Source organism: Nannospalax galili, unplaced genomic scaffold (genome assembly GCF_000622305.1).
Source record: "Nannospalax galili isolate Female #2095 unplaced genomic scaffold, S.galili_v1.0 scaffold102, whole genome shotgun sequence".
In the NCBI taxonomy this organism is placed as follows: Eukaryota; Metazoa; Chordata; class Mammalia; order Rodentia; family Spalacidae; genus Nannospalax; species Nannospalax galili.
Genome location: NW_008351958.1, coordinates 7,048,060 through 7,061,830, shown reverse-complemented (window position 1 = coordinate 7,061,830; position 13,771 = coordinate 7,048,060).

Here is a 13,771-nt window from a genome sequence, read left to right as displayed (position 1 = left end):
TGGAAATTTACATCATGTTAATTAGTAGAGGTGATAAACATTACCATTGAAATCTACCCGATGACTTTATAGATATACACAGGCGCCAAGTATCCAAGTGCAACCGATTATGACTAGTAATAATCAGATGAATACAGATTAGAGATGCATGTGCTAGTATCTCAGTGTTAGTAGCAAAAACAATGAGTCTTTCTGCAAGGAACAATATATTCTAAAATGAAATGGAGATCTTCTTTAAAGGGTAAAAATTCATTCAGTTTTATGTCTTACAGGGTTAACACTAAGTTCAATATTGTATAACTGTGTTAATTCAACTATGAACCTAAAACTTTACAGCCATTTTTGAAAGAGACGTATCCTTGTTCTGGATTGTGTTAATGAATATGTTAAAGCTGTAATGAAAAAAAAAAAATAGGACTCAATTGGTAAGGGAGTTGGTAAGCATGCTTGCAGATAATTCTCCGGACATAGATTTGTTTCAATCCAAAGCATTCCTTCAGCCCCTTATATAAAAGGAAATTAACATCCTAACCCTCTTTTTTGGTGGTTTTTTTTTTTTTTTTTTTTTTTTGAGACTGGATCTCCCTGTAGCTGCAGCTGTCCTGGAACTCAATATGTAGACCAGGCTGGCCTTGAACTCACAGAGATCTGCCTGCCTCTGCCTCCCTCGTGCTGGGATTAAAGGCTTGTGCCACCACGCCTGGCTCACCCTAGTCCTTTTATGCAGCAATAATAGATTGCTGCTTGCCACTGTGAAAAAACAACTCTTAGTCCTCTTATCTTAGCTATTGCCCAACTTCTATTTAATGATGAGGACACTTTGCCTTATGTATTACATGCTGTCTGAATTTTACCAAGCTCAACACACATTCTTGTTTTGTTCAATCCTCAACTTCTCTGTTTTGTGACCAGTTTACCCAATCTCTTCAATATTTTCTACCACATTCTGATTTGCAGTATCTCTTTGCCTTATATCAAAATAGCATATAGCATTGTAGGATCAGTGTACATTTCTAAAGTACATTTAAGAAATTATTTCATGTTATGAAGCAATAGGCTTCATACTAAAATTTGGTTTATGTGTATCATGCACTTTTTACATATTTGTTCCATATTGCCTTCTATCCACCCTGCCCCATTTTCCACTGGTTCCTTTCGTCTTACTAAATAGTACCTCTTCTATTTTCATGTGTGTCATATATGTACATATTCATGCAAATACTGTACTGGGTCTGACTTATCTTACTTAATATGACGATCAGGAACTCCATCCATTTTCTTGCAAATGAAACATTTTTTTTCTTCTTTGTTAAAGTCAACTTTTCCTATAGAGGGCATGAGTAAGGGGCATTCTTCTCCATAATATGCACTTTGTTAGCATAATTATATGTTTAAATTTTTCCATGTGGCATCTGAATAAGACAAAGTGACTAAATAAACACAGTGATAACCACTAATAAATAACAATGAATATAATGTACTTGTCTGGTCCTGGGCCAAGTTATATAGCAGAATTTTCCAATTTAAGCCTTTCAACTTCTTGCTGATGTTTTCACTACAATTATGTACATTTCATAGCTCAAAATTCAAACTCAGAGAAGTTCAATCACTTCCCAAAGACATCCAGTTATAAAAGCAGTAACAAGGATTTCCATCTTGATGCTAGGTCTCAGGACCCGTTAACTGTAATTCCTCCTTCAGGTAATGAATGATCAGAGGCATCCATATGATTTCTAGTATGTGGAGAGTCAAATATTTTCCTATAGATGCAATCTCTGAAATAATAATGGAAATTAATGTGGAAATAGATGGTAATTCCTGTATCCATCTGCTTTATAGCTTTTCGGGATATTATCCAATGCTTAGAGAGAGCATGTTCTCTATAAGGACTTGTGGCTGTTCTTTGCTGTAATTTATTTTCTATCTTATATTAGTCTACAGTCTCTGGAATCAAATGGAGAAATACATTTTATCACTTGTATTCACTTAGGATATTTATAATTCAAGCACAGCAATTAAAAATCAGGGCCATGGACCTGGGGCATAATATTTGGAATACATATTAAGATGGGACAATAAAATTTATTCAGAATATAGACACAATAAGGGAGGATACAGTACGGTAGGAAAATTAAAGGCTGTGTGGGGTCTTGGTAAGGTGCATCTCATAATAAGCATCAATAATAAAACTCCACCTGTAGGTCAGATCATGCTTGTATGGGGATGAGCTATGCTGCACACAACGTAGCAGGGAAATGGCTCGGCTGTTGATAACTGCATTTGGTAAAAGGATCATTACTGTTTAATAATATTTCCCATTGTAATTGTCATTGACTTTATTTTTGTTTTGGTATTAATTTTATTTAACAAATTCTGGGTTCTTTCCAGAGTTTCAATAAATAAAATAAAAAGTCTAGTAAAAATGAGAGAAAATATCACAATGGATTGAAAACCAGGCAGAATATGGTAGGATCTGAGAAGGCATAATTGCAAGCTTTGATATTTATGATGAAAGACAAGAGCTGAAAGAAAAATGACAAAAATGTTATATTAGTCTTTTATGAAACAAAGAAAACCTGGAGGTTGTGCAATAGTAATTTTCCTCTTTCCTTCCAAAGCTTTGGCAAGCTTTGAAAATTCATATATAATAGCAGCTAGCCGGTCTAAGTGAAAATACTTTAAAATCATCTAGGGACACATAGTCTATTAAAGGAAAAACTTTATTTTCCATCTATAAAACATAAAATTGTATTTCCGATTATTATACTGAGTCTATTTAAATAAGAAATTTCAGTGCACACATAGGTGTGTTTTAATACATATTCTTTTAATATATAATGAATGGCTACTTCTCCCTTTCCAGTTTTATTCCTTATTTACATTAAAACATGAAAGACTTCTACTTAAAGTCAAATATTACATATGAAATATAATCAACAATATTCTGTAAATTATGTGGTTAAAACTGGACTTTATGGGTGAAGACTGACTTGAGAATTCTAAAATACCATTGTATTTCACTTTTCATTCTAAATAGAAAATGTAAAAATTGTACACATACAAATCTTCTAGTTGTAAAGTAGACTAATCCAGGAATTTAATTTGTTTATGTTTATTTCTTTTACATCTATGAAACATACTCTAAATCAGGCAGTCATTTCCCCTTACTTATGTGCAACCATAGCTTTATATTGTTGTTCCCTTACATGGAAATGGAATATTTGTACATCATTCCAATATTTTTCTCCTACTTAGGTATACAGGAATGAACAATTCATTAGGCCAATCCTAGTACTAATATACATATCAAAAATATTTTGCTTTCATGTTATAACTTACAGAAATATTTTTCAAAAATATTTATTCCCTAAGTATGAAAAATTATATCTGCTCTTAATTCACCACAGAATTTTAGAAAGTCATTAAGAGCAATAAATTAATATGCTGTAGTGCTTACTTTCCATCATGCCCTTAATTTTACCCAAACTGCTTGTTGTAATTTGTAAATTGGAGGATCATAGTGATTATTGGAGAAAAGGAAAATAGGGCTTTCATTTATCCAGTGGACATGTAAATGTGCCAAACATCTGTGTTTTCTCCTGCCTCGGTTAAAGCATCTGCTACTTTTAGCTCTTTTGTGTCTATCATTCTTATGAACTTTCTTAGTAAGGTCTCAGTGATTAATTTCCTGTCCTTTCATTGAGATGTACTTTGGCTAAATGGTATTTTAGATGATTAATTTTGAAATCTCCTTTGTGAAAAGTGAAAACTCAAACCCAAAATCAGAATTGTGATTTCACTGGACAGTTCATCTGGATGAAAAATTAAGAGCTGGTTATTTATAAACAAAAGTAAGGAGAAGGTATATTTAATATAATTTTAGGGGCAAACAGTAAATTTACGCATGGTATGTACAGATACAAAAATGCCCTAATCCTCCAAAAATGTTCTGGCTTATTCTCCGTGAATGAAGCCAAATTACTCATCTTTTCAAATAAATGCAGTCATAACGTCATATGGAATATTGTTGAGGTAATTCTAAGATGCTAATGCAAAAATTTCACTTGAATAATTTGCTAAGTAAAAATTATTCTTTCTTTTTCGCAAATTAATATGATGATAGTTGATATTTGTGATTTTTACACACAGATTTTAGAAGGTAACAAAGTATACTTCAATTACATACTTAATGCTCTTTAGCACACTGTGTAAACAGCTTTCCTCTGTAAACAGTCGCTCTACCACACAACTAAGGAGAGACTCAGAGTCAGTGGTATTTGGTGACACTGGCCCTGCCAGCTTCGTGTCATTAAGCATGTTTTCCTTCGAAGTGATTGCGTAGATGCTCTTATTACCAAGTAGACTGTTTTCAAAACAGTATGAAACTATTTTATCAACTTTAGATTTCCTGTATGTTTTAACCACAGCATCTCAAATAAATTCTTTCCCTATTTAAATTGTGAGTCACAGATGAACTATTGACATTGCAAAGCACAGATTATGCATACTGAACTCATTTTTTCCCTATTGCCTGAATAGTAATCAATACATCATGATTTCCAGAGGAAAGCTGTTTTCTCATTTTTCTCAATACTTTTTCCAGAATCTTATTTTGATTTGCATATTTGAATTTGTAAAAGATTTGGGAAAGGCCAAAAGAAACCCTATTCAACTTTTCTTTATTTCTTTTACAACATTGTAAGCAGTAAGCAATTCATTTATTAACTCTGAGTCTGCTCTCTAGCCTCTGCTGAAACCCTGCTGATTGACATAAACATACCCATATAGAGCCTACCCAAGCACATGACTATCCACATATAGAGCCCAGTCAGAAATTCGCATCCACATTTTGAAATTAATGTTATCAAATTATATGTGATATTTTATGACATATTATTTTATCATTCTTATTATTTGATTAGCATTATACTCCACAACCAGTTACACATATAAATAGAACTAGAAATTGTGTTCAAATCTTTTAACCTATTTTGCAAGGTTTAAAAGTAATATACCCTTATCTAGAGTCCCTTGTTTTAGGACTTGCTCTGGGGAATGGCTGGGCGTGCTGACAACACAGTGGACAGTAACAGGGATGACAGAGTATATGGACTCCAGTGTGTGTGGGGGGGGGCTATGGGGGGTGCCAATTGAGATGCAGGTATAAAGATGAATAAGATTGTTTGGGATGTTTTGTATGAAATATGCAAAAAAAATCAACAAAAGAAGAATTAGGATGAAAAATAACCCAAAAAATTTCTTGGAAGGCATTTCCATATTTGCATGGTCCAAAAAAGTAATATACACATAAATACATATATTCATGTTGGATGTGTTTTTGTCATAGCCTGTTACAGAAAACTGTTATATTCTATGACTCTTTTCTTACAAAAATCCCTATTCTTTCAATATGTATGAGCATGTTTTAAATGGTTTTTGTCTTTAGTCAAAAGTACATAATGACATCTGTTTTATTCTAGAAAGTCTTTGAAATCATGAAATACAGAGATGATTGATGCTCAAAGGAACAAAACAGAGGGCTGGAGAGATGGCTCAGCGGTTAAGAATACTGGTTGTTCTTGCAGAAGACCTGAGTTCAAATCCCAGCATATATATGGCAGCCAACAACTGTCCATAACTCCAGTCCCAGGGGATCCGACAGCCTCTTCTGTCCTCCGTGAGCACTGCATGACATGGGCACACTTACCTACAAGCAGGCAATACGTGCATACACATTAAAAAAAAAAAAAGGAACAAAACAATGGATTCCTTACAATCAGAAACACCTCAGCTGCAGAGTATTTTAAAGAATGGGATAGAAAATTATTCTTTTAGATTCAAACAGGCATATACTTATAATTTTTCCAGAAATATACCATAGACAAAGTTTTTTGTTACAGATACAAATATTTTTTATTAAGAAATGACTTGTGATATAAATTTGGCAGACATTGTACTCTAAGATACTTAACAGTGTAGAAACTACTCAGTATTTAAGAATGTAGCAAGAGTTTGCTTCCAACTACAACTAAGCACTGTAAGGAAAAGTAGGACACAAAGTGAGGACACAAAAGAGTGCGAAGCCATTAGTTGTTTCCAGGTGTATACTTTTTCATCCCCTATAAAAAGAATACTTTTGGAGAGGGAAATTGTTACTTTAATTCAAGGAACCCAGAAAACCAGGAGGCTGGTTTGTACCCCTCAGGGTACTAGATCATCATCTAGTGGAAATCAAGGTAGATGGAAGACACCTGGACTCATTATGTAAAGATTTAGCTACAAGGACCCACTTTTGCATAAGTATTCTCCTGTTGATACAATTCACATTCAAACAGTAGGGATATTAAACATGAGTTGCAGTTAATAGAATAAAAAAGGAGTTTAGTTCATATTTGCTTCTAACATCATGGAAATCTGATTTTCCTGAACGTTTTCTTCTTTTTCTTTCTTGGAGATCACCCTGCCTGCCTCCTGGGTGTTGGAATTAAAGGTGTGTACCACCATGCCCAGTCTGAACTGTTTTTTTTAAGATCATATTTATACAAATTTCCAACACAGTGATGCTCTACTTACATGTCCACTACTTTTTATTTCTCTCCTAGTTACTTATATTCCTCATAGAAACAACCTACACAGCCCTTCACCTTCTCTCCATTGAACAATCTCCCCAATTTGTACTCAATGCCAAACAGTCTAATGCAAAGCTACCTTCTGAAAAAGGTTTGCTGTTTACAAATACTGGAAAATATCTGATAATTGAATTTTTACTTTACACATGCTAGAAATGAGAATCTCCCTGAAATATATGCTTTCTATCATTTTCTGTAAGCTACATTAAATTTGTTTTTAAGTATATATGTGCGTTTATTCATGTGTGTGCACAGGTGTGTGGGTGCACTGTGTGTGTGTGTATTTATGTCATTTCACTGATGTCATCCATTAAATTGTTTACTGTTTATTTATATATTGAGAGGAGATTGCGCATGTGTGCCAGTGTGCATGGGGAAATCAAAGGATAGCTTGCAGAAGTTGATTCTTTCCTTCCAACATGTGGGTTCTGGGACAGGAACTCAAGTCCAGGTTTGGTACCAGCTACCTTTCCCTGCTAACAGATTTCACCTGAAACAGTGTGCCCCAGGGCTCACTGTCTACTACTACCTCCCTGGCACTGAGATTGCAAGCTCACGCCATCGTTCATGTCTCTTGTAGTCTCTGAAAATATAAACTGAAATCCTCATGCTTGAAAGACAAGCACATCACCAATTATGTTATCTCTTCAGCCTCTCAAATGATCAAATTTGTTGCAAAAGTTACATTTGACTTCCCAATTTTCATAATAGGTTTTTAAAAATATATTATCACAAGGCTCACAACTCACTACAAATTGTGTTCTCAGTGACTTTAGCTCATTGTGAAAATCCTGGGCTGGTATCAAGGGCACCAGCACTTCTAAGCTAGCTTCTGATTTTACGTCTGTGGTCATCTTTCTTCCACTTATATCATCTGTTTAATGGGATAACTTGTTTCCAACAGACTCTCCAGGGACTTCCTATATCAGAGAAGCCAATATCAGCAAAAGATCTCCGTAAGATTTTTTTTAAAAGGGTCGTATACATAGATTAGTGCATCATTTAACTCTAACTAGAAAAGGTTCCTCTTGTAGTAGATGGTTGTTCTAGGTGTCCTCTATTACTGTGATAAAAACACTGACTAAAACCAGTTTGGGGAGGAAAGGGTTTTACAGCATAATCCATCATGAAGGGAAACCAAGGCAGAAACTCAGAACAGAAACCTAGAGAAGGGCATGGAGGTGTGTTACTTACTGGCTGCTCCTCTGGCCTGTGCTCAACCTGCTTTTGTGTACAACACAAGAGCACCTTCCCTGGGGTGGTATCACCCACAGTGTACTGGGCCTTCACACATCACTCAACAATCACAAAATGCCCCACAGACATGACCACAGGCCAGCCCAATGGAAAAAAAGTATTCATTGAGGTTCCTTCTAACCAGGTATGTTAGTTAGACAAGTTGACAACTAAAGCAAACCAACACAATTGACCCTTTGTCAACTTGACACACAAACCCATCACTTTAAACTACAACCCTTCCATTTCTTATGCCCAAGATCTTGTTAATATTAATACTACACATACCATGATACAACCTTAAAAGTCCCCATCTTTAAAAAATTCTAACACTTTAAAAGTTCAATGTCTCTCTTTAAAGTCCCTTAACTGTGGGCTCCTGTAAAATCCAAAACAAATTAAGTCCTGTCTTATTTCAAAAGTGAAGATTCGGGAATAGTTAGGCAAAACTAAAGTCCAGGAAAATTGGTTCATGACTAGACATTTGGGATTCGTTCAGGATCTTCTTGGCTTTGAAGGGCTTCACCAGCTTCATGACTTCGGCTCTGCTGTCCACAGTACACACAGTTTGTCTGGTAGGCTCTGACTGGCTCTATTCCACACTTGTTGCTGGCCCTTGGTGTTTATCCCATGGTCCTGACATCTCAAATATGCTGGGGTCTCTACTGAAACTGAGGCTTCACCTTCACCAATGGGCTCTTCTATCCTCTCAGGGTTGCAAAACCTCAGATATTCTCAAGGTCCCCTTTTATACCTTCAATACCAGAACTGTTCAGGAGACTCTTACATATTACGAAGTCCTGTTTCCAGCTTGAGATGAAGGCTTGGGCCCCTTCTAGACCACACCTTCTAAGTGTTGACCCTGAGGAAATACTTCCCAGAAGTTTTTATCACATTAATACTGGTCTCTTGTTACTTACAGCTGATTTTTCAGCCCCAGCTAACCAGCATCAATTGTCCCAGTAAAGCAAAGTTTTCACTTCAGTGGCTCTGGTCTCTTCTTAATCACAGCTGATACTTCAGCCCCAGCCAACCAGAAACCACTGATTCACAATTGAAAATATCATACAAACAGCCTTGATAATTGTTTTTTCCCTTTGAAGCTTTACAAACTAGTTCTCCATCATCTACACCTCTTTCAGCATAACTGTCTCAAGCTCCATAGCAACAGCTCACTAAACTCTAAGCACTCAATGGCTTTTTTAGGCCCAAAGTTTTAAACACTTCCACAATCTTCCTCAAAACAACTGTATCAGTTCTGTCACAGTGATAGCCCACCCTCTGGGACCAATTTCTGTTCTAGTTACCTTCTACTGATGTGATTAAAAACACTGGCCAAAACCAAATTGGGGAGGAAAGGGTATATTTGGCTTATAGCACAGTCCATAAACAAGGGAAGCCACAGCAGGAACTCAGGGCAGGAACCTGGAGCACAGACCCACAGACCATGCTCCTTTCTTATACAAGACAAGGCCACCTGCCCAAGGGTGGCACCACCCATAGTGGGCTGAGCCCTCCCACATCACTCAACAGACATAGCAACAAGCCAATCCAATTGAAAAATTCCTCTACTGAGATTTCTTCTGCCCCAATCTGTCAAGTTGACAACTAAAGTTATCCAGCACAATGGTGATCAATACACAGACACAAAAATGGTCAATACACCAAGAATAAGAGACTAAGGGATGCTCAATTCTTCTCCTTCCAAGGCTCAGGGATCATTTCACAACACGAAGGTAGAAAGATTGTAAGAGCCAAAGGTGATAGATGAATACAAGGAAACTGTATTTTCTGGACATTGCAGGGTAGTTGCACATATGAACCCACAGCCCGTATGGCAGCATGCACAAGACTTAGAGAGACTCCAAGCCAGAGGGGGACCCAGCATGTATGGGAGAGGTGGGCAGGAAGCCCCAGCCCAGCCACATATCTGTTAGCAACTGACGGATGCTAGGAGAGAAAGAGCCAGTTTTCCTTACTGGTGTGATGCCTAGTAGGTTGACCAGACTCCAGGGAGCACATAAGAGGCACAAAATAGAGTCAGCAGGCCTTTAAGAAAGAAAACTTTAAAAATAAATACATTAATTAAAATTAATCCCACCACTCAGGAGGCAGAGGCAGAAGGATCTCTGTGAGTTCAAGGCCAGCCTGGTCTACATAGTGAGTTCCAGGATAGCTGGGGCTACAGGGAGACCCTGTCTCAAAAAGACTAAAAAATTTTTTTAAAAAGAAATAGGACATAATAATGGACATGAAATTGGGGAGGGGATGTAATGGTGACAGAGTATCGAGGGGAAAGAGGTGTGAATATGTGAATATGATAGAGATATGTAGTATGAAATTATGGAATCTAAATAAATGTAAAAAATCACATTATTGAAGTAGAATTTGCACATAATAATATAACCAAAATGTATTTTATATTAATAGTATAGGTTATATTAGCATAAAATATAATATTTTATATTTTAAATGTACTTGATGAATTGTTAAACACACACTCACATAATCACCAGGGAAAATAAATGTAGAATATGTTCTTCATTTTCCAAATACCTCATCACTTCTTGCAGTCCATTGTAGACTAATATTGATTTACTGTGTATTATATTCTCCTTCCCACATATCTTGTACTCCCCTTTCTTGAATAATGAAATTTGAACAGTATTCAACCTTCCGTCCTCTTCGTGATTTTGAGCTCAAAGGACTGGTTTTAATGAAGTCTGTAGAGTGAATGTGATTACTTCATGGACCATTGTTTTATTGCATATCCATAACTGGAGACCTTACCCATAACTCAGGTCAGTTTGTCTTAATGCTTCCAGCTTCAAAGATAATAGCAAGAAATCATGGAAGAATCAGCAAAGAGATAAGTATGATCTCATGTCATGCTATGTCTGTAGTAAATAACAGTGAAATTATCTTTCTATGTAAATGAAAAAGGCATTTATGGTGCTAGAGAGATGGCTCAGCATTTAAGAGCACTGGCTGCTCTTGCAGAGACTCTGGTTTGGTTCCCATCACCCATATGGCAGCTAAAAACAATCTGGAACTCCAGTTCTAGGGGATCTGATGTCCTCTTCTGACCTCCTCAGATACTGTATGCATGGGTATAGGCAAAACACTCATACACATAAAATAAAAATGAATCAACAAAAATTTTAAAGGCATTTGCTTACAAATCAGCATAATAAAATCTATTTTCAAATATGAACTAGTGATAACTTAATTTTTTTCTTGAAAAATAATTTCCCAGTACTGACTTTCACAATCATTTCTTAAAACTAGTTTTCATAAGAGAGGATGCAGAGATCCTAACTGGTAGCTTATTCTAGATAAGATATAGAGTAAAAAACATGGAAGACAAGATTAGTATGTCTGCTTTGACAGAAAACAAATGAAATAAAATAAAATAAATGAAATAAAACAACACATATAGATGGAATCATGTCAAAGTAAATAATTGAAAAGGTATTTATCATCTAATAAATTACATTTTGAAAATGTATGTGTGGGTTTAGTAGTGAATATAAATACCTGAATTATATAAACTACTTTTAAAAACTATGAGAATTTAAAATGAGATTAAAACCCATTGCACATAATTAGATGTCACTAGAAGTCTTCTAATTATTCTGAAACTTGATGAATGAAAGAAAATTATCAGGCATTTATTTTGCTTTGTCTTATTAATACGCATTTTAATTTAACAAAATATTTGGTGCATATATTATTAATCTCTTGGAATTCCATAAAAGTATCATAGATTTTGTGGCTTCAGTAGTAAAATTTTGCCTTTCACATTTCCAATGACTGGGGCATCCAAGATCCAGTAGCAGCCAGTTCTGTGCCTGGTGAGGGCTTTCTCACACGCTTTCATATGGCCTCATTCTCCCTGCATTCTCTCATTCCCTTTCTTCATGGCATATGCACAGTGAAATAGACAAAATGAATAAGTTCTCTGGTGCCTGTATTGTAAATCCTATCCCAAGGGGCCCACCCTGATGAGCTAATCAAAGCCCAACTATTTCCTAAAAGTTCCCATTCCAAACATTATATTTAAAAAACATTTTTGATATATTTATTTTTATTGTATGCCAGAAGTGTTTTGCCTCCACACATATAAGTGCACTCACTCATGTAATACCCACAGGGAGGCCAGAAGTGGGCATCCGATCAGATCCTCTAAAACTGGTGTTACAGATGGTTGTTAGCCACTGGGTAGGTGCTGGGAACTGAATCCCAGTCCACCACTAGCAGCTAGTGCTCTTAGCTGCTGAGCCATCTCTCCAGCCCCCCAAACATTACCTTGAGCTTCAGTGCTTCCGAATATGAATTTAGTGTCTAATATTGGAAGGCATTTAGTCTAAACCATTGAAGAAAGGATTTTTTTTCATTTTATCTGGGAAAGACTTCTAAAATGGAAAAAGAAAAATGCTTTCTAATGGCAGAATAAGCAGTAAAATAGATTTAATCTTTTTGCAACCTCTGAAAAGTTGTAAGTCAAAAATCTTCACCTTGAAAAATTAACCAGTGCCTGGTGATGCTGAAAACACATAGTGTAATAATTAGGGACAAAATTTTGTTAGAAGTATGAAGTTTACCCCACACGAACCCAATGATCCATCTTAGCATCCCTGAAATGGTGTAGCAGGTTAGATAAATAGTGTCAGTTCTAGGGTCCTCCTGGTGGTAAGCCAGTTGGACTTTGATCATGTCAACTGCTCTGGCTGAAGGAGTGCTTCTGGTAATACTATGGCAGTTCCAAGTCTGTGCTTTAAGAATCTGTCTGGATTTATACTTATCCTTCTCTTCCTGTCCTATTCCTGTTGAGAACAAGCCTGATGCTTCAAGGTAGATGAGAGACACATGAAGCAGATCTCCTCTGGCCATTATAACCTTATTTATAACCATGCTCCAGACATACAAATTTACTGAGACAGCCAACTCACAGATCCCTAAGGATAACGCTGTACACTGCTGAGGTCCTGAAGCTTTTTTTGTTGTTGTTCAGTAACATTATTGTATTAATAGCTCACTGCCGCCAGAATGACATGAAGTGATCCTATGTGTCACTTGTCGTGATGCCACAAGAAGTAAATAATACAGCCTATGAATCATTCTTCCTGAAAGTGATTGAAACTTAATCAAATCCTTCCAAATATTAACAATAAAAGGTCAAAGAAGGCAACGTCACATTGAAGCAAACATCTGAAAGGTAGATGACTCAGTGTTCATAAAACAATGAAAGTGAACAACACAAGAAAGGAAAAATGCAAGATTTGTAGAATAATCAAGACTTCAGAAATATGCTAATGAAATACTGCATGTGGAAAATGGACCAACGAACCATTAAGTTCGTTATAAAATCCTTCAGCTGACAATGAGGCTAATTCTTTTTTTAAAATTTGTTTTATTTAATATTTTTATTTTATTTTATGTGTATGAGTGTATTGCCTGCAATTATGTAAGTGCACCTGTGTCCTGCAATGGCCGCAGAGGTCAGAAGACGGTGTTGGATCCCCTGGAACTGGAGTTATAGATGGGTTTAGCTGCCATGCAGAGACTGGGAACCAAACCCAGGTCCTCCACAAAAGCAGTCATTGCTTGTAACCACTGTGAAATAGTAAGTGTGGTTAGTCACATTTCCCAGATGCTGGAGAATTCACACAGGACTAGTCATAGAACATTAACATGGATTTTAGAGATGTTTAATATCCCTTTTCCAATATGTGTGCATATATATGCATAGATAGATAGATAGATAGATAGATAGATAGATAGTAAGATAGATGGATGATGGCTGGATGGATGGATTGATTAATGGATGGATAGATAGATAGAAAGAAAGAAAGAAAAGGTACGTACATAGGTTCTTGATAGACTGTAGACACAATGGGACTAAT